The following is a 24,741-nucleotide window of genomic DNA, read 5'->3' as shown; positions in this document are numbered from 1 at the left end:
TTTTTATTTTGTTTTGGCTGGCATTTAAACTTCAACTGTCATTTGAAATCCTGCTATGTAGCTGGTCCAGGCAGTAATAAATTTCTACAGAGGTTGATATCATGATTAATTGTTCGTCATTTTTTATGTTTTCTATTTTCGAGTTGATTAACAGTAACAATATGCATTAGTATACAGTACATTTTATAGAAATCGGCGTCACATTTTCAAAGCTCAAGTAACTGTTGTAAGAGTCAATAGATTCGTAGTACTGCGTCCAAATTGTTCTATGCTTTTGAATTCAGTGGCCAAATTTGTAGTAGTAGAATACAACATCAACAGTTTGAACATCCACCGTATTAACTATATTTGGCCCCAATTCCGTTGTCGAAAACGTCGAGCTAATTGCATCCTTGGAACACTATTTTGCAGAGCTTCTGAAAAATCTACTCAAATAGTACTGATCTTTAGCATGCTGCTTCAAATACAAATATCAGTTAATAATAATTATCGGGGATTTTTCGCTTGTTTTAGACCTTAAGCTTAAGTAATAACATTTTTTCGTGTATATTTTAGCAAATTAAGTGAAGAAATTTGGCGTCGATAACAAAACGAGGTGGAAGAGCTCATCGTTTTTACAATGGCTGGTTCATTCGTCTGTTTCCTACCGGAACTATGTCACTGGACGGTTAGAAATATTGCTGTGATTCACAGCAAGCGATCGATTCAGAGTCTCGAGTTCTCGAGAAGCGCAGTCAACAAATAGCATAAATTGTGATAAAATTGGAATAGCGCTATTGAAAATGAAAGAAAATTACACTGAATAAAACATTGATCTTAAATTTAACATTGTTTTATTATATTCTTTAGTATTGAAGACAACTGCTTTTCAACCAACATATATATTTAATATTTTCTGTCCTAATCGAAAGCCCGATCAGCTTCATTTTTTTTCTAAAACGCTTCACTTTCCACAGGATCTATTCACTGGCGAATCTCAACGTTCCACCACCGCCGATACAGCTGCTGCAGCAGCCAGCCCAGCTACAACCACAGCACTCGGTTCCTTCGTTGTATGGTGGTGCATTTTCTTCGGTGCTAGGACTGCCGCCACCACAGCCGGGAGGAGGAGGAGTACCATACGCATGTTCCAGTGCGTTGATGCCGCATCCAATGCAGCCATTCTACGGACCACCAACGCCACATTATGGCCAACTGTTGGGTTTGCCACCACCGTTTTACTACTAACTCCGTCCGACCGTCATCCGACCATCAATTCTAGTTTTGTTAATGTTTTCTAGTTCTTAAGAGGAGTAATGTGTGGCACTTATGGAAAGGCAAAGTTGAGACAGTTTTTTTCGTTTGTATTAAGTTGATTTTATTTTGCTGCACAATTTTTATTGAAAGTGAATGATGATTTTGATTTTTTCTAACTTTTATTCATTATGGACGTTTGTGGAGGCTCATATTTGAACTTTTGACATTGCATTTCATGGATTTTTATCTCTATTCTTTATTAACTGATATAAATAAAATGTTTCTGATTGATAGCTTGCGCCTGCTTATCCATTTGTACCTACGACCTTATATGTTAAAAGCGGTTTTTGCAAGTAATTGTTTCTGAAGTTGTCAATGTTTGGAAAAATCGCACTGAAATTCTCGGAGTACGTTCTCGATTGGGACTGAAAAAGTCGACATAAAGGAATATTTTTCATTCATACTTTAATTATGTATTTTAGGTTTTGGTTTTCGGAAAACAATTGAGAATGGCGAACGAACCCCGTCATCGTTGAGCATGGACGCGCGCAAACAGCTGGGTAAGGTTAAATGGTGGTTCACAGTGCTGAATAGGACGAGATACCGGGAGTATTTGACAGATTAGAGGAATTGACATCTATGTCACAAGACATCACCATTCTGATCCCGCCATACAACCGGTAAAGACGTGTTTTCTTCAGTAAGAGTAATAGAAACATATATTTCCTCGGCTGTAACCTTCAAACTGTCTGACTTTCCCTGAAAATACAGATCCGAAGCTAATATTCATCCAACTGCCAGAAAACGACAACGAAACTAATCGGTTCCCGGAGCAGAAGGGTCGACCTGACGACAATGGTACGATTGAGAAGATCAAAAACTTCCCTTTACGTAATGGGATTCTTTAATTTGTTCTGAAGCAACATAAGCAATCTAATCTGATTCGTTTTGTTTCCAGACGTATTCAAAATCGTAGCACATTTCGAAGATGCGGAAGTATCATACCTACGATCAAAGTAGTTATTCGAGGTCTATCGGATATGGAATTCAGCGAACATAAGGAAGATCTTGGAGCTTGAAGTGTCTAAAAATCGAATTGTAAAAACGGTCAGGCAAAACAAGACCATCGGATACCGGGACCAGTAGTACCTGTTGTCCCTGACCGGGGAAACAACTCTACAAGAAGGGAAATCTATCTTTGCGCTGATCAACATTATCATACAATGGATGGGAAGTTTAGATGGGACCTATCTAAACTAAAAAACAACTTACAACAAGAGTCAAGAAATATCTTCTCGGAATACTCGGCATGAACCAAGGCGTCGAAATAAGGACATGGAATGGAGACTTGGTACCTGGAACTGCAGATCGCTAAATTTCGTTGGCGGCGACAGGGTGCTGCTCGATCAGCTAGAACCCCGAAAGTTTGGCATCGTGGCACTGCAGGAGATCTGTCGCAAGAGCGAGAAGGTGAGGAGAATCCGTGGCGGCAGAGCCCGATTTTTCGAGAGTGGTGGAGCGACTAACGAGCTGGGAACGGGCTTCGTAGTGTTGGGCAAAATGCAGGATCGCGTAATGGATTGGAAAGCGATCAACGATCAACGTGTTGAGGATAAAAAGCCGTTTCTTCAACTACACCATCATAAACGTGCATTGCCCACACGAAGGTAAACCCGACGACGAGAAGGAAGGTTTCTATGCGCAGCTGGAGGCAACGTACGACAGCTGCTCACCACGGGACATCAAAAGCACCTTCTTTCCTCACAAAGATATCCACAAGGCCACCTGGAGATCACCTGACCAACGAACCTCGAATCAAATCGACCATATTCTCATCGAGGGCCGGTTTTTCTCGAACATCACCAACGTACGCTCCCTACAGAGTGCGGATATTGACCCGGACCACTACCTAGTAGCAGTACATGTGCGCTCAAAACTATCGACGGTTTATACCTCACGACAAAGTCGCCCTCCTCGGCTAAACATTCGGCAACTAGACAACCCGCGAACTGCCGAAAACTACGCGCGCGTGCTGGATGAAGCTCTGCCTTCCTCTGTGGAAACCTCGAGTGCACGAAATGATTGGTTTGACAGGGAATGCCACGAAGCGATAGAGAGGAAAAAAAGAGCTCGGGAAAACTATCTGAGCATATCCACGAGAGAGAATTTGGCCAAGTATCGACGAGCGAGGAATGAGTTGACCACGATCCTGAGAAGAAAAAAGCGTGAGGAGCTTGAACAACTATTCCGGGCTAATGATACCCGCAAGTTTTATGAGAAGGTGAACCAAACTCGCAAGGCCCACACCAAATCCTGACATGTGTAGGGACGAGGGAGGGGATCTAATCACAAACGAGCGCGTGGTGGTCGACAGGTGGAAGCAGTTCTTCGATGAACACCTCAACGGCGATATAGTAGCAGGAGACGCAATGGAAGTTAACCTCGGAGTACCTACAAACGACAACAGCGTACCGGCTCCCGATCTCGAAGAGATCCGACCAGAAATCGGTCTGCTGAAGAATAATAGAGCCGCCGGGAAGGACCGACTCCCGGCAGAACTCTTCAAAAATGGTCAAGAACCGCTAGTAACGGCACTTCACTGGCTGATTTCAAGGATTTGGGAAGAAGAGAAACTACCGGAGGAGTGGATGGAACGCGTAGTCTGCCCCATCTACAAAAAGGGCGATCGGCTAGACTGCTGTAACTACCGCGGCATTACGCTGGTCAACGCCGCCTACAAGGTGCTCTCCCAGATTTTGTTGCGTCGTCTATCCCCAACAGCAAGAGAATTCGTAGGGCAGTGTCAGGCGGGCTTTATCGGGGCCCGTGCTATTACGGATCAAATTTTTACTCTCCGACAAATCCTTCAGAAATGTCGAGAGTACAACGTGCCCACGCATCATATTTTCGTGGATTCCAGAGCAGCATACGATACCGTTGAACACGTACAGCTATGGCAGATAATGCACGAGTACGGTTTTCCGGACAAACTGACGCGGCTGATCAAAGCTACTCTGGAACGAGTGATGTGCTACGTGCGCGTTTCGAGGAGGAACGATTTTCAGTAAGAGTAGCCAACTCCTAGCCTTTGCAGACGACCTCGACATCATTACTAGAAACCGTGGGACGGCGGAGGTAATCTACGCCAGACTAAAAACGGAGGCTAGGACAGGGTTACAAATTAATGCGTTGAAAACCATTTATATGGTAGTAAGAGGCTCCCGAGAAAGTAAAGTTTGCCTCCCACGGACAGTGACTATTGACGGCCGGCGATGAACTGGAAGTGGTTGATGAGTTCGTATATTTGGGATCTCTGGTCACCGCCGACAACAATACGAGTAAGGAGATCCAACGACGCATTCAAGCTGGAAATCAAGCCTACTTTTCCCTTCGAAAGACGTTTCGATTAAGGAGCATACGCCGCCGCACAAAGCTGACGATGTACAAAACGCTAATCAGGCCGGTAGTCCTCTACGGACTTGAGACAGTAACTTTACTTACGGAAGACATACGTGTACTTGCCGTTTTTGAACGAAAGGTGTTGCGGACTATTTTTTGACGGAGTACAGACGGAAAGCGTAGAGTGGCGGAGGCGTATGAATCACGAGCTACAGGCACTGCTCGGAGAGATTCCCATCGTACACCTGGCGAAAGCTGGGAGACTACGGTGGGCCGGCCACGTCGCAAGGATGCCGGACGACTGTGTAGTGAAATCCGTTATCTTCAAGAACCCCACCGGCACCAGGAATCGAGGGGCTCAACGTGCACGATGGCTCGACCAGGTTGAAGCCGACTTGCGTGTGTCGAGACGCGCAACGAATTGGCGACGAGTAGCCCAGGATCGAGTACAATGGAGAGGAATTTTTGATACGGCAAGAGCCACCCCGGCTCTCGGCTCAATAAGTAAGTAAAGGATGGGAGCGACATAAGTCGATTCATCGTGATGAGACGCAATGCTCCTACTGTCTGAACTTCGGTCATAGTACGAAGAACCGCCAAATTAAAAGAAGCTATATGAAATGTGCAGGCGGCCACCCGACGTCGGACTTTCTCAATGATGAAACTGCGTATCGAATCAAAGGCTCAACTGTGACGGTGACCACCTAATAAGCAGTCATTCATGCCTGAAGCATTCTGAATTCATCAGAATTCGAAGGCATTTCCAATGGCCAGCATTGATAATCGTACAAATGTCGATGATGATCGTACAAATTCCAACCTGCGCTTCGAAGCCGCCAATAAATTGTCACCACTACAAACCTCCCCAGCTAGCAGTGCTCCAAGCCAACCTCTCAGCTTGTTGCTTTCTCAGCAACGTTGAAGTTAACAGTATGATTCCTCCTATTATAGCTGGCCTGTACACTATGCAACAATTAGCGATGCTTTTCCGGGATTCAACTTTTGCCTGCCGGATCGCACTAGACTAGATCGCACAACCTCGGCTGGGGAGAGGATTGATGTTAAAATCAATTTCCAGTTTCGATTCTACCTTCATCGATGTAATCTACTGCCCTTCCCAGGCACGACGAGCACGATGGCAACATAGTTAAAGAACGACATCTAGAAGTTATCCAGAATAGATGACAAATTTGTCCTCGCCGGTGACCTTAAAGTGCAACAATGGTGCGGAAGCCGGATACTACTATTCGGTACATGCAGCAACATGCATCGTCAATAGCGGTGTTGCTACAAATTAGACATGTTCTTGGCGAATATTGATGATTTTGCGTTTCCCAAAACCACTACGCAGCTGTTCTCGGTCCATTTTCCGATCACTGTTGGCATCGGTACTGGTGCCATACCGCTCAAGTCCAAGTTAGACGAAACTATCATCGCGCAAATTGGGTGCAACTGCAAACGATACGCCGAGAATCGTATGGATGGAAACATTGCATTGTATACGGCTGAAGACATGACCAGGCTTTGGTGTTCCATCAGTTCTGGTAACCCGAAAAATAACAGAGATTGACGACAAAGCCAAGCACATTTTCACTGCGATACGCTTTACGTAGGCAGTATCATCGTAGGTATAATAATTAACCCTCAACATCGGTACTGCGTGTCCAAGCTGACGGAATTCGTAAGTGATATGCTCAGAAAAATTAAAAATAAGTATTTTGCTTAGGAGTTTGCAGCTCTCCATAACTTCGAGCTCGAAATGATTGACAATCTAACTCGTACCCCGAATGAACTGCCGCACGACATGTTATGGCCGAAAAAGTCCGATTCATCATCAAACCTTCCGTGGTGTTTCGAGTCTGAAACATGGGAAGGACCCTACCTGTGTTTAAAACTACCGCCCCATCAGCCTGCTTTGAACGCTGTATCTACACCCGCATCATGTGCCACACGAAGCTGAACAAATCTCTAGACAAGCAGGTTGGTTTCCGTCGAGGACATTCAACGAACAACATACCAACTTCAACGTGTTACCAACATCATAAACAGGAACGACCAGGTTACGAAGACAGCAGCCAGCTATGATATCGAGAGAGATTTCGATAATGTGTAGCATGACGGCCTCATCCATAAGCTAAGTTCAGTACAACTTTCCTAGCTACCTGGTGAAGATCATCCAAAACTACTTGCAGAATCGGAAGAGCCATGTTTGCGTCCTCGGCGAACTATCCGTGTCTATCTTGGATCGACGTACGACCGAAAGGCTTGCAAATCCAATCCAATAAATCGCAAGTCCAAATTGTCCACCGTTAATAAGCTGGTGGTATACAACCATACAGGTCCGGTCGATACTGCTTTTCGCCGCACCAATATAGAAAACTTGTGCTAAGATATATCTGCTGAAGGCACAACGTATACAAAATAGATTACTAGATGATACCGCAACTAAATAGAACTCTAAAATTGAATCGGACCAGAAGGGCACAAAATGTAGCCCTTAAATTCGTAGGAAGCTAGCAGACCGATTCCATGGAATGTCGATCTACAACGGACCGGATCTACCTTACTGCAGATATTCTACCATGTGGTAAGATAAGCATTAATATACTATAATCCGAATTGTCCTGCTTAATCAAGAATTAAACTTATTTTTTTTTGCGGTAAATGAGATGGTGAATGATGTTTGTACACGAGGTTTTCCGCAACGTCCCATAATATGGAATAAGGATTACGCGTTCATACACGATACACGGCAACGTAACTCTTATGTTGAATAACTTGCATATTAGGTAAGTGCAATACTTATACGGCATATGAATCACGAAATAGAATATCTTCAGTTGTAGGTTGCTTTTTATTCAATAAGACTTGGAAAGTCAGAAAAAGACAGTTCGCTTTATATAAAAGTAAGATGTTCAACCGATGTTTGAATAGGCGTATCTCTCAATTCAACGGAAGCTTCCAATAGTGGTTATCGTCCATAAGTCAGAGAAGGATCTTCACTACGCTCAGTGTTATTGAGCCATCAGCAGCTTAAACGTATGCTTGCGTTTTGTACCACAATATTTGGTTACCGTAGTGGCCTTCCGATAATAGACAAGCTCCAGGATGCTATCGTTATTGTCAACAGAAACATGTGAATTTCCCAAAAGCTGGTCATATTCCTGACAAACATTGGGAGTTTACCGGTTCCGAAAACCGTTACAAATTCTCCGGTCACTGGATCATCTTCTGGTCACTTTCCCCTGGTGCTGCTGCTGTACTGTACTGCGATTTACTTTACCAGCCGAGAGCTGGGGTGGCTCTTACCGTTGGAGAGTTCCTCTCCATTGTACTCGGACCAGGGCTACTCGTCGCCGATTCGATGCGCTACTCGACACACGCAAGTCGGCTTCAACCTGGTCGAGCCATCTAGCACGTTGGACCCCTCTATTCCTGATGCCGGTGGGGATTGGGTCAACATTTTTATCCCGACATTCACTCGGTAAAAACGTGTTTTTTTCTGAGTAAGAGTAAAAATAATATTTCCTCATTTATAACCATCCAAAATGTCTGGGCTCTCCGGAATAAGAAAACACCGATCCAAATCTAACATGGTTCCAACTTCTACAAAACGACAACGGAACCAATCTGTTCCTAGAGCGGATGAGGCGACCAGCTCAAAACGACTGCTGGATAACAACAAATTTGCTCAACTCCCTACCGACGATGATGGTACAACTGCGAAGAAAATCTAAAAGAAAGAAAATGTTGTTTTCCATGTGCGAGGGTTCCCTAATACGTTTCGGAACGATATAAATAAACTTATCAACCATGGACTGCGTGAACAGATTCGTCTCTGTACAGACAGATACAAAATTGTTGTTCCCTCCTAACTGCACTTCAATGCGGTACCGGAGTACCTCAGACAGGTGAAAGCGGAGTATTTCACCCACAATATCGCTTCTGCTAAATCGTTTAAAGTGGTTCTTCGTGAACTACCTGACATGAAACTCGTATTAAAGGGTCCTGAAATCGAAAATGCATTCAAGATGGAGGGGATCAACAACCTTATTGGAAGTAAAAGCGATCAACGCATTATTCAATATCATCGTTCAATTGGAGCGATATAAGCCTATTCATTGGGATGCAATGTTTTAATTGTCTGAACTTCAGTCATGGTTTGAAGAACTTAGACTTGATCCCACAATCACGGCTGGAGGCGGGATTGCCATCGCTGTGCGGAGATGATTGACGTTCAAATCCATTCCCAGTTTCAAAATAACCTTCATTGAAGCCTTAGGTGTCGAACTGGACTCTTCTCTCTGATCAATTACTTTCATCGCAGTCTACTGTCCTTCCCACTCACAACGAACAAATGGAACAGCTACGCAGTTAAAGAAAGACATCCAGAAGAGATGGCAAATCTATTACCGCCGGTGACCTTAATGCTCGCCATTCTGCTTGGGGAGACTCCAGGTGCAACTCAAACGGTAGGATCATACAAGATGCTGAAGCTTGTTGTTACTACCCTGTAAATTTGGATAAGCCAACTTTCATCGCCAACAGCAGAGTTGGTTTCATGCTGGGCATACTCCTGACAAGCATCGGAGATTTCCCGGTTCCCAAAACCATCACGGAGCTGTTTTCGGACCATCTTCCAGTCACTGTTGAAATCGGTGCCTGTGCTATACTGTATCAGACAAACGCAGGCAAAATTGCCATCGTGCAAATTGGGTGCAGCTAAAACGATACGTCGACAATTGTATTGATGAAAACATTACGATGAATGCAACTAAAGACATCGACATGGCTTTGGTATGCATCACTGATACCATTACCGAGGCTGTTCATCCAGGCTGTAACCAGGAAAATTACTGAAATTGATGACAATACCAAGCGCCTTGCGGTAACGCGCCTTGCGGAATGCTCTACGAAGGCAATGTCAGCATACTCTAAATCCTCGACATCGGTACTACGCTAGGCAGCTATCGAAAATAGTCAAGGATAGACTAGAAAAAATCAAAAACAAGCAGTTTGCATCGGAAATTGCAGCTCTCCCCGACTACTCTCGACCATTTTGGCGTGTCGCTAAGGTGTTGAAGTCGAGGCCAAAACCTATCCCGCCTCTGGTTGCTGATAACCAAACGCTTATAACACCCCGTGAAAAGCCTGCGCACTATCGCAACATTTTTCAGCATCGCACAATCTCGGTCGTGATATGGCTAGCCCGATGGATCCAGTCGTTGCTGAAACGATTAACAATCTAAGACGTTCCCCGAGTGCCGCACGACAAGCGTAGACGAGGTTCGGAACAACATCAAATCTTCCCGCAATATGAAAGCACCAGGCCTTGACGGTGCTTTTAATCTGGTTCTCAAGCGTCTTGGCCCGAAGGCGTACTCAAAAGTTACGAAGGTATTCAACCGTTGCCTTGAACTCTCCTACTTTCCTGAACATTGGAAGCTGGCCAAAGTTGTCCCAGTTTTGAAACCTGGGAAGGATCCAACCTGTGCCCAGAGCTATCGACCCATTAGCCTGCTCTCTGCGTTGAGCAAAGTACTCGAACATTGCATTTATACCCGCATTCTGTGCCTCACGGAACTGAACAACATTCTCCTTGACGAGCAGTTCGGGTTCCGTCGAGCCCATTCAACGACCCACCAGCTTCAACGCGTTACAAATATCAACAGGAATAAGCAGATCTCCAAGACAACGACCATGGCTTGTCTTGACATTGAGAAAGCCTTCGACAATGTGTGGCACGATGGCCTCATCCAAAAGCTGATGCTATACAGCTTCCCCAACTATCTGGTGAAGATGATCCCGAGCTACTTACGGAATCGGAGGAGTCAAGTTTGCGTCCTCGGCGAATTGTCTGATCCCTTCAATGTGCCCGCAGGAGTGCCTCAGGGAAGCATCCTAGGTCCAGTCCTTTATAACCTGTTCACGTCGGACATTCCAGATCTACCCGGTGGAGGAATAATATCTCTCTTTGCCGATGATACCGCCATCCTGTATGCTGGAAGGCAAATCAAGGCCATCGTTAAAAAACTGCAGGACGGATTGAACTGTTTTGCAGGATACCTTGCTAAATGGAAAATTCGTGTGAACGCAGCGAAAACACAAACCATTGTATTCCTCCATCGGAATAGCCAGCATCTAGAACCTTCTACATTGATCCAGCTGAATGGAGCAAGCATCTCATGGTCGACAGATGTTCGCTACCTTGGGCTGACGTACGATCGGAAACTGCTCTATCGGATGCACATTGACCAGACTGTAGCTAGGAGCATCGTCCTACTGGAGAAGTTGTATCCCCTAATAAATCGCAAGTCAAAACTGTCCGCCGTTAATAAACTGGCGGTATACAAACAAGTAGTCCGGCCAATGCTGCTTTACGCCGCCCCAATATGGAGAGCGTGTGCCAAAACACACCTGCTGAAGGTACATCGAGTGCAGAACAAATTCCTGAAGATGATTTTGAATCTGCCACCCAGTACCAGAACATCTGATGTCCAACGTCTAGCTGGCATAGATAGTATCGCAGAAACCATCGCTTTCCAAGCAGATAAAATTGAAAACTGCATTGTCTTCTGATGCTGTACTCATACGCGAGCTTATACTTAAATTGGGAGTATTTGTTTATTGAAAACCCTAATGCTCAGCATTAATGTGTAAATTAGAAAGAAAGAAAAAGCTGAATACCAGTAGCTACTTAAAATCTTAAAAGCTGAAAAATATGTTGAATCGCTCGCTTTGTAATTAACCAATGTATTAAAAATCAATAGCTAAATAAAGTAAAGTATGTGAAAAACATTACCAATCGGGTCCTGCTACACCCATGCGTCGTGTGGATGAAAATATCGTATTTCTGCTGGGGACATTGATCGAACTAAAGCCATTGGAGACCAGAATAAATATTGGCACATATAATACGTTAGTCAGCAGACAAGAATTACTCCATCAAGAGAAACAAGCGAATATCCAAAACAACAGTTATGGCATGGCTGGATATTAAGAAGGCGTTCGACAACATCTGGCATGATGGTCTAATACAAAAGCTAGTGCGGCACAGGCTGGTAAACGGCTGAATAATGCGTACCGTCGGTGCATTGCGCACCTGTAGGCATAAAATAGACCCTACAGTGGTTCACAGCCTCTTATTCAGCAACTCCTATTCCTACCGCCACGTGGTACCAGCCGGGATACGAGCAACCTTGATGGAGATCGGGTAACCAGCCCCGGTGGAAGCCAAGGTCGTATTCTGACAGGAAAGGAGGGCTCTTTCGAGCTTCGTTGATTCTCCGACGAAACAGGAGGTAGGTGCTGCAAGCTTTGGAAGCCGCCACCACAAAAAAACAACTAAAGCAATGATCTGAAATCTTTGTCTCGAATCGAATGTCTTAGGATGGCAAGTCACGTAAGTGCGGCACTAAACAATCCGCAGAATCGTGGGAGTTGAGTTTGTGATCTCGGCGAACTGTTTGAACCCCTTCAAAGTGTACACGAGGTGCCTTGAGGAAGCATCTCAAGTTCACCACTACACCATTTGTGTCGTGTTTAGATATTCATGTTCTACTCGATAGAGATGATACCGCCATTCTACATATTAGAAGTTCTATTATGAGCGAGCTACAAATCACATGCGGATGTAGCGAGATAAGTTTGGAAAACTGCGTGTTTGTGACGAAAACTCAAACACTGCCGTCCAACACTGCCCACATCGATCTAACTGAACTGAGCAAATGTGGACATCGGCTGTCCGTTGCCTTGGTTTGATCTACGACCGAAAGATGCTGTATGAGAGACACATTGATCAGACCGTACCAAAGATTTCTATCCAACTGAAAAAGCGGTGTTCGTGGATAATTTGGAGGTTCAAGCTGTCCGCAGTCAACTGTTTATCGGACATTTGAAGATATTTCGGTCACCCAACGAACCGGATTCGTCATTCGTTATAGACAACCGACTGGGTTTGTTCGAGTTTCAGCGAATAGAGATTTTAGGTGTTGAAATCGAATCAGAATCAGTCCGGAATGCAGATTGTTTTCATTGCTGCCTATTATCTAAGGCCATGTTATAACGGCAATAGTATGGCAAAAACATTCAAAAACGACCTTGCCAAGCTCACTAGGTGGACATGGAAATTTATTCCGACGGGTGATTCTAACGATGATTATCTGGCGCGGTTCAACCACCGCCACATCCATTCTAGGCCTGCTACAATAAGTCGCCTAAGTTCTAATCACTATCATGTAGAGATTCTAACTAGTTCGGTACAATAGCGGAAGAAGTGTAAGAATGTTAGAATGTAATCTGAGTGGAGTTCCAAAGAAAGATGGACCAACTAATTGAACGGAATGAAGAGATTCAATTGCTATTACTAAAACGGAGAAATCCTGTATGCACCAGAGTCAAGCCGAGTAATTCAACTTGACGCAGTGACAAAAGCTATAATTAGCCAGCTCAATAAGGTCCAATGTACAGGTTATCTCGCCAAACAGTACGTGTCGTCAAGGCTGACTAAAATCAATCGAGTGCGTGGATAAACTAAAAAACGATCATTTCTCGAGAGAAAATGCTGAACTGGACTCCCGTAAACACGCTCCTTCTGGACAAGTTTCTAAAATCCTCAAATCGAAACCGCAGTAAATTCCTCCACTGAAAAAACTGCATCGCTGGCTATGAACGGTTAGCAAAAATATTCAATCGCTGCTTAAATTTACACTACTTTTCTGATACATGGTAAATAGCGAAAGTCTTACCGATTCTCAGGGCTGGAAAAGTTCTGTCTAGCCCAGCCAGCTATCGTCTAGTTAGCTTGCTATCATCCTTTAGTAAGTTAGTCGAGAAATTTATTCTGGATCGCATCTCGGAACATCAGCAATAATGTCATCTCGCCAGAACAGTTCGGTTTTAAGAAAGGGCATTTACTGATTCAGCAGCTACAGCGAGTGATTTACTTTATCGACAGAAATAAGGTCGTTGCAAAGTCCATGGTGAAGGCTCTGCTTGACGTAGAGAAGGCAGTTGATAGCGTCTGGCACGAAGGGCTCATCTACAAACTGTACTGCTACTATACCCCAAATTTCATAATAAGGCTTAGCGGAAGGTCAGGGTCAGGTTTTTGAAGATAAGCAGTGGTGGTGCCTTACCATACACGCTGGGGTAGATGACGCTTGCTGGGTCTGACCCTGAACAACTTGTATACATCTGACTCCACAGATACCAAATGATTGTCATTTGTGTTTCTTCGCGGATGACTGCCACACTCCGAAGGGAGATCGAAACACCTAACAAAATAGTTGCAGGACTACCCTAACGTTGTCGTCAGGACATGGAAACATGGAAGATCCGTATTAATGCTCTCAAAATGAAAACAATACTGTTCTTTCTGAGCCTGTCTCAAAAGCACATTCCACTGGCTGACTGCAAGATTATTATAGGCGGCTCAGCGATTAATTGCCCCATAGAGATTGTTTATCTGGGGTTTCCCATCGATCAAAAATTCTTATTTCGATCTCATGTTGAAAAGATTAGGATTAAATCAATGCCACCATTTTACGTAAAAAACTTCCCACCCAAGCTCAGAGAGCATATCGACGAGCTCATCAGCAAGGGCTTGAAAGCCACTGTTCGTCGCTGTACTGACGGGTATAAAATCATCGTCCCACCCACCCCACACTATAAGGCGGTAGAGGCCTACCTGAAGCAAATCAAAGCTGAGTACTTCACTCATGACATTGCAGCTGAGAAACCCTTCAAAGTTGTTCTACGAGGTCTACCGGAAATGGAAATTGATGTACTAAAGGAGGAGCTTACCTCAAATGGTCTTCAAGTAGACACCCTATAATAGATGAGGCACAACAAAGCTGTGAAATATCGGGATCAACTGTACCTGCTACACCTGACCAGAGGTTCCACAACACTAAACAACCTAAAATCGATCAAAGCTCTGTTTAACATAATTATCATATGGGAACGATACAAACCTATCCATCGGGAAGTAACGCAGCGCGCTAACTGCTTAAACTTCGGTCATGGCAGGAAAAACTGCCACATCACTAGCCGCTGCTCGAAGTGCGGAGCCAACCACGCAACATCAGAGTGCATCGAGTCGGATACAAACATCCCGTGCCTGAACTGCCAAAATAAACATTCATCAACTAGCCGGACGTGCCCCAAAAGGGATGAGCTCATAAGATTCCATAAAAACACCTCAACGAAACCGACCCAAACCAAAACGCGAAATCACCTTCAACGAAGCCTTTCCCGTGCTAGGAGCACCAACAGGAGCATCAGGCCCTCCCATCACTTCACCCGGCCCCTCCAATACCTCACCCGGATTTCGTACATTCGCCCAGGTATCAGCAGCAGGTCGCAGTGATGATGCGGTTCTACTACCAATATAGTAACATTCTCGCTCAAACTGCTCAACCTTAATGCCGCCTCCTTGGCGACAAAACAGCTGGAAATCTTGGAATTTCTAGAAAATTATGAAATCGATGTGTCCCTTATCACCCAAAACACTCAAGCCTAATATTGACTTCAGTCTTCCCAATCATAATCATAATCATAAGACATGATCGTATCTGTGCCCGAAAAGGAGGTGTTGCCATTGCCGTTCACCGAGGCTTGGTTTTCCGTATACTTCCTGACATAAGACTAACCTTGATTGAAGCGGTTGGCATCGAACTAGACTACAGAAGGACCAATCATCATTATTGTGGTATACTACTCAACACAGTGCAAAGTGGGCGATAACAGCTCTACTCAGTTCAAAAACGATATCATCAAACTTATGCGCCGGAGAAAAAGATTTATTGTTGCCGGAGACCTCAACGCTCGCCACTCGATCTGGGGGAATGTGAGAAATAATAGAAATGGAATCGTCTTAGCTAATGATGCCTAAACCGGTCACTATACTGTGCTCCATCCGGACACCCCAACGTACTTCTCGCCAAATGGTTTTGGCTCTACACTCGACATCAATCTGACCAATACAGCTGATAGAATATCATGTCTGCAAACCCACACGGACTTATCATCGGATCATCTGCCTGTCACATTCGAACTTAATTCCTCGATTAACCAAGTTGATCGCCAACATAGGAAAAATTACCATCGTGCGAAATGGCGTCCGTTTCAGCAGTTTGTGGAAAACAGCATCAACAACAAAATCCCTGCTTAACACTACCTGACGATATTGATCGCTCGTTGGAAGCCTTCACCATCATTTTCGAAGCAGAGAATAGGTTTGTGCCGACCACACCGATCAACTACAAGTTTCTACAGCTTGACACCGAAACGAAGGGAATCATCCAACTCAGGAACAGTGTTAAACGTCAGTTCCAAAGAACCCAAAACCTCAGCAGGAAAGTTCTCTACAAACAATTGAATAAAATCATTTCCACCCGTGTACAAAAACTTCGTAACAAGGTGTTCGGAATCAGAAGGGAAATCGGACAGCTACTTAACTACTCGCGACCATTTTGGCGCTTAGCAAAAATTCTGAACTGCAAACCCAAGCCTATCCCACCGCTCAAAACAACTGATCATTTACTTTACAGTTCACTCCCTACGAAAAAGCCAACGCCATCTCTCACCACTTTATGGACTCACATAACCTAGGTAGGGACATTGATAGCCCGATGGAAACCGTAGTTGCAGAAAGTTGTGTACGAGTAGTAGCGATGCCATGTGAAGTAGCAGCAAATAAAAAAATAACAATTGAGAAGTTAAACACAGCCATTAGATTCAGCCGAAATATGAAAGCGCCCGATTTGGACGGTATCTTCAACATCGTAATTAAGAACATGGGACCCAAAGCCCTAAACTGCCTGAGGAACATCTTTAACCGTTGCCTTGAGTTAAGCTACTACCCATCCAGCTGGAAGATCTCCAAAGTGGTACCAGTCCTTAAACCTGGTAAGGACCCTACCAACCCTTGCAGTTATCGTCCAATAAGTCTATTGTCATCGCTGAGCAAGCTGTACGAAAAATCATCTATACTAGGCTGACTGAGTACGCCGAGTCCAACAACATCTTCCTTGAGGCCCAGTTCGGTTTCAGAAGAGAACACTACTGTTTATCAGTTACAGAGAGTGGCGATTCGTATAAAAAGGAACAAGGAGCTCTCCAAGTTTACAGCAATGGCCCTGCTAGATGTAGAGAACGCCTTCGACAACGGCTGGCACGATGGTTTGATCCACAAGCTTCACCATTCGAACTTTCCCCTGTACCTGGTAAAGATAGGGGCAAACTATTTAACAGGAAGAATTTCTAAAGGCTGCGTCGCAGACACCTTCTCGGACCTTTACAAGCTACAAAGGGAACTTGTCACGTATATCAGCTATCTACACACGTGAAAAATAAAAGTAAATGCTGCGAAAACTCAAGCCATACTATTCAGACATCGTCTAAGCCAAAGGCTGATCCCTACAACGAACATCTGAATTTTGGATAATGTCATCGAATGGTCGGACGCCGTATGTTACAACAAGCTCACTTTTCGCATGCACATAGCAACCTGTAAACCTGTTGAAATATCTATATTCGATAATCAACCGCCGTTCCAAAGCTTCAATCCTGAACAAACTCCTGAACATATACAAATAAGTTGTGGCTGCTATGCTCGAATACGCGTCACCCATATGGAAGGACTGCGCCAAGACCCACCTGCAGAAACTACAAGTCATCCAAAATAAGTATCTCCGAATGATACTTAATATTCCACCACGTACTAGAACCTCCGATCTTCATCGACTCGCAAACATGGAATTAATCACCGAAAGAATAAATCGGTACGCAACAGAAACAAGGTTAAAAGCACTAAATTTGTGCTCGCCTATGGTTCGTGCAATATACCCACAAAGTTAAAGTGGAAGTTAGTTTTAGTTAGGTTGGGACTATTTTAATAATTTCTTAAAATCTCCAGAAGTTAAAGCTTCGTAATGAATAACGGAAATTTGAAACCAAAGCTGCAAAACACTATAAGTTGAATCACTTACCTTGTACCAAACTATGTATTCTCCAACATCAAAAACCTGTAGATAAAAGCAACATGTACCACATGTACCCCATTGACGATTCGTACTCGGTGAACAATGGAACGAAATATGTCATCAAGGTACGAAATGAGGAGAAAGTCAGAAACTTGCTAGCTATGAAGAAATTATTGGATGGCACGGAGATGGAAGTGATGATGCATCCAACGAAAAACTGAAATGTGTGGTGAGCAGCCGTTGCGAACGCACAAGATCGTCTAAAGGAGGATGAGAAGGACCGAGAAATAAAGTTGAGGCGGCAGGAATTGGAAAGACTGAAAGGATTGAAAATGGAACTGGCGGACTTGAAGGAGGTTTTAATCGACTTAAAGGACACGAAACCAACAATAAGAGGGAAAGAAAAGCACAAGTCGAAGAGGAGCACTCGGATATGGAAACTGAGAAAGATGGTAATAAGGTAGTACAGAAGAGGAAACAAGCTTCTATAAAGTCGACTGGATCCCATTCTGGATCACCCCCTCCCCCCTCATAAGAGGACCGGAAACACAGGAACCAACTTCTCGCAAACCGGCAGGAGTATCCAAGTGGCATCCGCCGACATAGGACCTTGACATAAACGTCGAAGGAGCCGTTGGAGGATTCGGGCGTGGTAGGTTTCACCAACGTAATTAACCATGGACTAGCAGCAACGAAATTCCAATGACACATCTTTCCATGTCGGAACCGGAAATCTCCAATACCCTGGTGCTAGTGATATCAAACCTCCCTCCAATCGTTTGCTGTCGCAACAATGGAATACCAACGGCCTACAGAACATTATAGACTAACTGTTACTACTAGTATATCAGAATCCTCCTAATGCGATTGCGTTACAAGAGACTCGTTTGGAGGACAACACTTTCATGGGACGTTTCCTGAAAGAGCGTTACACCTGGGTCAACCGTGCTGATCCTGTGAATAGTTCATCTCGTGGTGTTTCCCTTGCTGTCCGTACAGAATTTGTCCCGGTACAATTAACTCTCGATTCATCAATACCGGCCGAGGCTGCCACAATTCGATCACCATGTTTAGCAACTCTAGTGTCTCTTTACCTGCCCCCTGATTGCCGCATCGACGAACTGACCAACACCCTCTACACTATATTCAACACAAGCGCTCATCCCATTATTCTAATGGAAAGAAAATCGGTCACCTGGTGTAATCCAGAAGTGAAGAAGGTGATTAAGCTGCGAAGAAAGATGTGAGGAAAATGAAGAAATTACCGGACGATTATCCAGAAAAAGTCGAAGCATTGAAGGCTTTTCAGCTGGCTCGGAATAGCTGCAGGAAAACCATCCAGGAGGCAAAACGTAGTTCGTCTTATCGTTTAACCCTAGTGCACCATTCAACCTTATCTGACAAAATGTCCGCAAGCTAAGCGAAAGTTCTTCGGGCTCTTCACCAACTCTCTGTGGATGGTGTAGTGCTGGAGAATCCAAAGGAAGTTGCCGACAACATTGCAACTTCAACAAGTGTACCAACCAGATTTGAATGAATTATCTTCCTCTGTGGTTCCTGCTGACGTCAATAACCAATACAATTCTGACATCTCTATGAATGAATTGCTCCGGTCGATTGATCTGGGTAAAGGAAATTCCATTAGACCAGATATGCTAGGATACCCCATGCCGAAACACCTGCCGTTTAAGACGAAAACCGGTTTCCTGACGTAGATCAACCGCATATGGAAGACAGGCTGCATCCCTGAGGAATGGAAGGAATTGTGATCCCAGTGCCGAAACCAGGAAAAGACCCCAAGGTGGTTGGTAACCAACGGCCTATCACCTTGCTAAACTGTGCCGGAAAGAGTGGATTATTAACGGAAGGTTAATCGAAACTATCGAAACACGATAACTCTTGGACCCCCGTCAGTATGGGTTTCGGCGTGGTAGAGGTCTGGATCGCTACCTAGCTGACCTCGAAGGCAGTAACGATGATGCCATGAATAAGAAGAAACAGTGAACTGGTTCTGGATATAAGCAAAGGATACGACAGAATATCGAACAAGGCGATTATTCGACAACTTGAACGATGGGGCGTCTCCGAGCGGATGTTACACTATGTGCGTAGCTTTCTCAAGCAGAGAGTTCCGAGTGGCAATCGGAGGCGCGTTGTCTGACCGAGTGGAACAAACTAAAGGTGTTCTACAAGGTTCGATATTGGCAGTGACTCTTCGTTATCGGCATGAACTCGATCTTCAATAGGATCCCAAAAGGAGCGAAAATGTTCGTCTACGTTGACGATATAATCCTCGTTTCTGGACTAAATGCCGAGGTTGTTAGGAGGGTACTCCAAAAGACTGAAAAGTGTATCCATTTGGGCGACCGAGATGAGTTTTTCTAAAGCATCGGAAAAATCTAACCACTTGCACATCTGTCCAAAGAGGATACAGCTAAAACTTCGGAAAATTCGTCTGGACGGGAAGATCATCCCCGAGGTGAAGAGTAGGAAAGTCTTAGGAGTAACACTAACCAGGGCTTGAAAAGGGATCGCAAGTTGAATGTGACTGCCGTGAATGCGAACTTTCCGCATTCAAACTCCGCTTTTTGAACGATCATTGACTGTTTTTTGAATTCAGTCAATCTGCCGCTTGCGCTGCTGCCGTCTTACAATTCATGCGGCATCTCTGCAAAAGCAAACAGTCGATCTCCCGTTTTGCTTTGCGCTTTGAGAATATAAACAGCAAACTGACTGGAAGCATACGGTGACGTATTTTTTCGTTTCTCTTTTTGTCTCCAAATCGGCTGCTCACAGTAATTGTTTGTCACCCGGACGTCGGTCCGACGCAAGCAAAATATTCGTTTGTATTGGACGGAGTCCGACCGACTTCTTCCATGCACATGTAGTGGTTGTTTTTTTTTTGTAGTATTGAATCATACGATTGTGCGATTGCTTTTCGTTAGCGTGGTGACTGCCAGTCATTTGACTGTTTTAGTCATTCGCTGCTCCAAACGGTAAAGGTAACTTGATCGAAACGAAAATGTTAAAAAGCTTTAGAATGCGTTCATACTACTGCGTGCCATCGGCGTTTGACTGAGCAAACTGCCAGTTGTGTTATGCATAGCGTTCGTATTCCATCACTAAACGGACGGTGTGAATGTGCGTTGGTGGGACTGCGGTAGAAATAAAGGATCGGTCGAAGCCCTGACACTAACTACGTCTTTCCGTTTTAAAACCCACGCCAGGATCATGAAGAAGCCAACGCCATCTCTAGCCACTTTGTAAACTCACGTAACTTAAGTAGATACATTGATAGCCCGATGGAGGCCGTAGTCGCAGAAAGTACAGTACAAGTAACAATGCCGTTTGAGGTACCAGAAAACAAAAAAAATAACAGGAGCTGGAAACGGCCATCTGATTCAGCCGAAATATGAAAGCGCCTGGTTTGGATGCTATCTTCTACATCACAATCATGGACATGGGACCCAAAGCCCTGAACTGCCTGAAGAACATCTTTAACCGCTGACTTGAGTTGAGATACTACACTTCCTGTTGGGAAACTTACAAATTGGTACCAATCCTTAAACTCGGTAAGAATTCAACTAACCCTTGTAGTTATTGTCCAATAAGCTTACTGTCATTGTCATCACTAAAAACCTGAAAAAAAACCATCTACACTAGGCTGAACGAATACGCCGAGTTCAACATCTTCTGAGATGTCCAGTTTGGATTCAGGAGAGAATACTACTATGGACCAGTTGCAGAGAATGGTAAAACGCGTGAGGCGAAGTAAAGAACTGGTGAAGACAATGGCAAGCAACCTAACCTGCAGAACATCCAAAGTCTGCATCGCGGGCACTTTTTCGGATTCCTACAACGTCCAGCTGGGATCGCACAAGCAAGCTTGGACTTACTTGGACGGATTATCTATAATCTCTACACATCAGAAGTCAGATATCCCACCACTTCCTGGAGGAGGCACATTGTACCTGTTTGCAGATGACCACTATCAGCTACGAGAGTGCTGGTGTCAAAGCTCCAAATGGGGCTCGACACGTACATCAACTGCCTGTACAAGTGGAAAATAAAGGTGAATGCCGCTAAAACCGAGTACGCTGCTGAGGGCTGGACAAACATCGAATGGCCAAACACAGAACAACAGTTCAACATCGAGCCGACAGTTCAACCTGTGCGCTGATAAAACAAGACTGAAAGCATTGTGTTCGTACTTCACCATTCAACGCTCGACTGTTGAGCGGAATGGCTTATTTTTCCTTTCGCTCTGTACCAGAACGCCAACGGTAAAAAAGTCCCTTCGCTGCGTACAAAAAGATGCAAGTGGATGGGCGCTGCACTCCGCAGACGGAGATGTTTCCCCCGGGCACCAAACCCATGCGGAGGAAGAAGAAAGCAGAACTCCCATGCGTCAGTGACGACGAACTAGAGGCAGAAATGCTTCAAAAAACGTTTTTAGCACATTTACCGAGAAGCCTAAGGCTAACAGTAGCCAACCGGCTCTTGTGGTCACTAAGCCGGATTTGTATGAGAAGAAGCAGTCACCTCTGGTGGTCAAAAACTGGCGAAGTTGGCCCTAATCGAAAAAATGAAAGTTCAATGCCCAACTGGCTCATAAAATTACCCGATTCGGCAACAAAATCCCCTGCTAGTCGGCTGAGAATTTCTAAAAAGTAAAGGCCTGTCTGAATAAGTGTGAATACGAATTTTACATGCACGACAAGCCCAATGATCGGCCCTATCAGGTAGTGTTTCGTGGCCTCCCACTGGTCCTAACGACATCCTGTGCTGGATGAAGAACGAACCTCACTGCTCTGGCTGCTCACATCATGAAACGGAAAGGCGCGTGTGCTGCACTGGACGAGTCATTTTGTCTAGTGCACTTTGCTAAGGAGTACACCAATCTCAAGAAGCTTAACGCAACAAACGTGCCGATGTCACGGTGCATGAATTGTCTGTATCACGGCCACGGTACCAACTGTCATCTGAAGAGTCGTAACCATTGCGGTGAGCAGCACACGACCAAAAACTGCAAGAAAAACACCTGCCAAACGATGTGCCAACTGTGACGGTGCTCACGCTGCTACAGATCACGGTTGTCCCAAGCGTGCTGAATACATCGAAATACAACAAGCGGCTACCTCGAACCAGCTGGGTCGAAACGAAATTAGAAAAGGTCATCCCGCGCCTGCTCTAAGCGAGAAGAATTTTTCAAACCTACAAAACATCGGAGAAGCGAGCCTGGTGGGACCCCCGCCCACACCCAACGCCTCGACCAACCAACAGCAACGCGAACGCAAGCTCTACCCCCGTATCAGGGCAGAAAATAAACCAGTAGAAATCAACAATGTGCTCTATGGTTTTGACGAACTGTGGCCCATCTACAACGAATTCTGCGATCGTATGAAGCTGTGCTGGAACAAATCGGACCAAGTCCGAGTCTTCGGTTATATTGCCAACTGAAACGCTCGTTGTGTTAGCAAAAAAGATAGAAGTGAGCAGCTTTCTCGCTCAACATAATATCTCAATATTCAACGTCAATATGACGTGGGAGTAATTACCGAAACAAGGCTAAATCCAACATCCAACTTCTCACTCCTAAAACACACCATGGTCCTGCTAGATCGCCCCAGCTCCAGTGGCGGCGGTGTGGCTATCATCAAGCATGGCATCCGCTATGAAATTTTACCGCACCCGAAAACAAATCATCCAAGCCATTGACGTGACAATCCTTCCCTCCATGGCGAGATTATGCTGTTCGCCATTTACTGTTGTCCTCGCCAATGTGTTGAAAGTAACGGCACATCCAAACTGTACACAGATCTTCAAAAACTCACTATCACCAATACCGGTTTTGTGGTAGCCGGTGACCTCAACGCTCGCCATACCTTGTGGAGGAGCCATAAATGCAACAAAAATGGTAATCTGGCATATCACCTCAGCTCAGGTACATTTACGGTCCACTTCCCAGACGAACCGACATTTCTCTCACCAGCTGGTATTTCCTCCACCCTGGACGTTTTCATATCTGATGTGGCCCTATCCAAACCGATCACCTATCAAGAACTGAGCTCCGACCACTACCCAGTGGTGTGCGAACTCGAGCTGAGCCCGATATCAACCCCAGTGCAGATGAGACGAGATTATCATCGGGTAAACTGGGTCGCATTGAGCCGCCTGGAGTCTCACGTCTGCCCAATGAACCGGATCTGTCTTTCATCGAAACCATCGACAACCAACTGCAGCTGTTCGAGGAAGCCGTACATGCCGCAGAGGATACGTACATCCGTTGGGTTCCGGTGAGGCGTCAATTCTCAGCGATTGACGCCTACACCCAACGACTAATTCAGCGCTGCAACACCGTCAGATGACACTTCCAGCGTACAGGCTGCCTACAAGATAAACATCAAGTTGGTATGCTCAGCAGAATCATCGCCGATCGGGTAGCGGTGATCCGCAACGACCAATTCTCGGCGGACATAAGTCAAATGGGTGACTATTCGAAGCCGTTCTGGAAGGTGGCAAAAATTTTCAGGTATTCTACCAAGACACTCAAATAAACATTAGTTAATTTAAAAATTTTGAAGCAGAAACCGAAAGCAGTTCCACCCCTGAAGGATGATGGTGGAGGCATACTAGTGTCTCCCTTAGAAAAGGCCAACGCGATTCCCAGTAAACTGGTCCTGGCACACAACATTGGGGCCGGTATGCCGATGTCGCCCCGACTTCCCAGGTGACGGAAAGGGAAGTCTGCGAGTCAGTCAAACGAGCTAAAAATATGAAGGCCCCTGGAAATGACGTCATCTTCAATCTGGTACTGAAAAAACTCTGGCAAAGCATACCGGTTCCTCGCGGCCATCTTTACGAGGTGCCTGCAGCTTGAACACTTTCCGACGAGGTGGAAGATAGGAAAGGTCGTTCCTATCATGAAACCTGGTAAAGATCCCACCATGCCGATCAGTTATAGGCCCATCACTCTTTTATCAGCAGTAAGCAAACTGCTAGAAAGACTGATATTAAGACGCCTGATGGAACACATCGAAGAGAACAACATAATCATCCCGGAGCAATCCGGTTTCAGGAAAGGGCATTCCACAGTCCAACAGCTGGCCCGAGTGGAAAA

This window comes from Sabethes cyaneus, chromosome 1 (assembly GCF_943734655.1).
Source record: "Sabethes cyaneus chromosome 1, idSabCyanKW18_F2, whole genome shotgun sequence".
NCBI lineage: Eukaryota > Metazoa > Arthropoda > Insecta > Diptera > Culicidae > Sabethes > Sabethes cyaneus.
The sequence above is the reverse complement of the archived record's forward strand: the minus strand, read 5'-3'. Positions refer to the sequence as shown.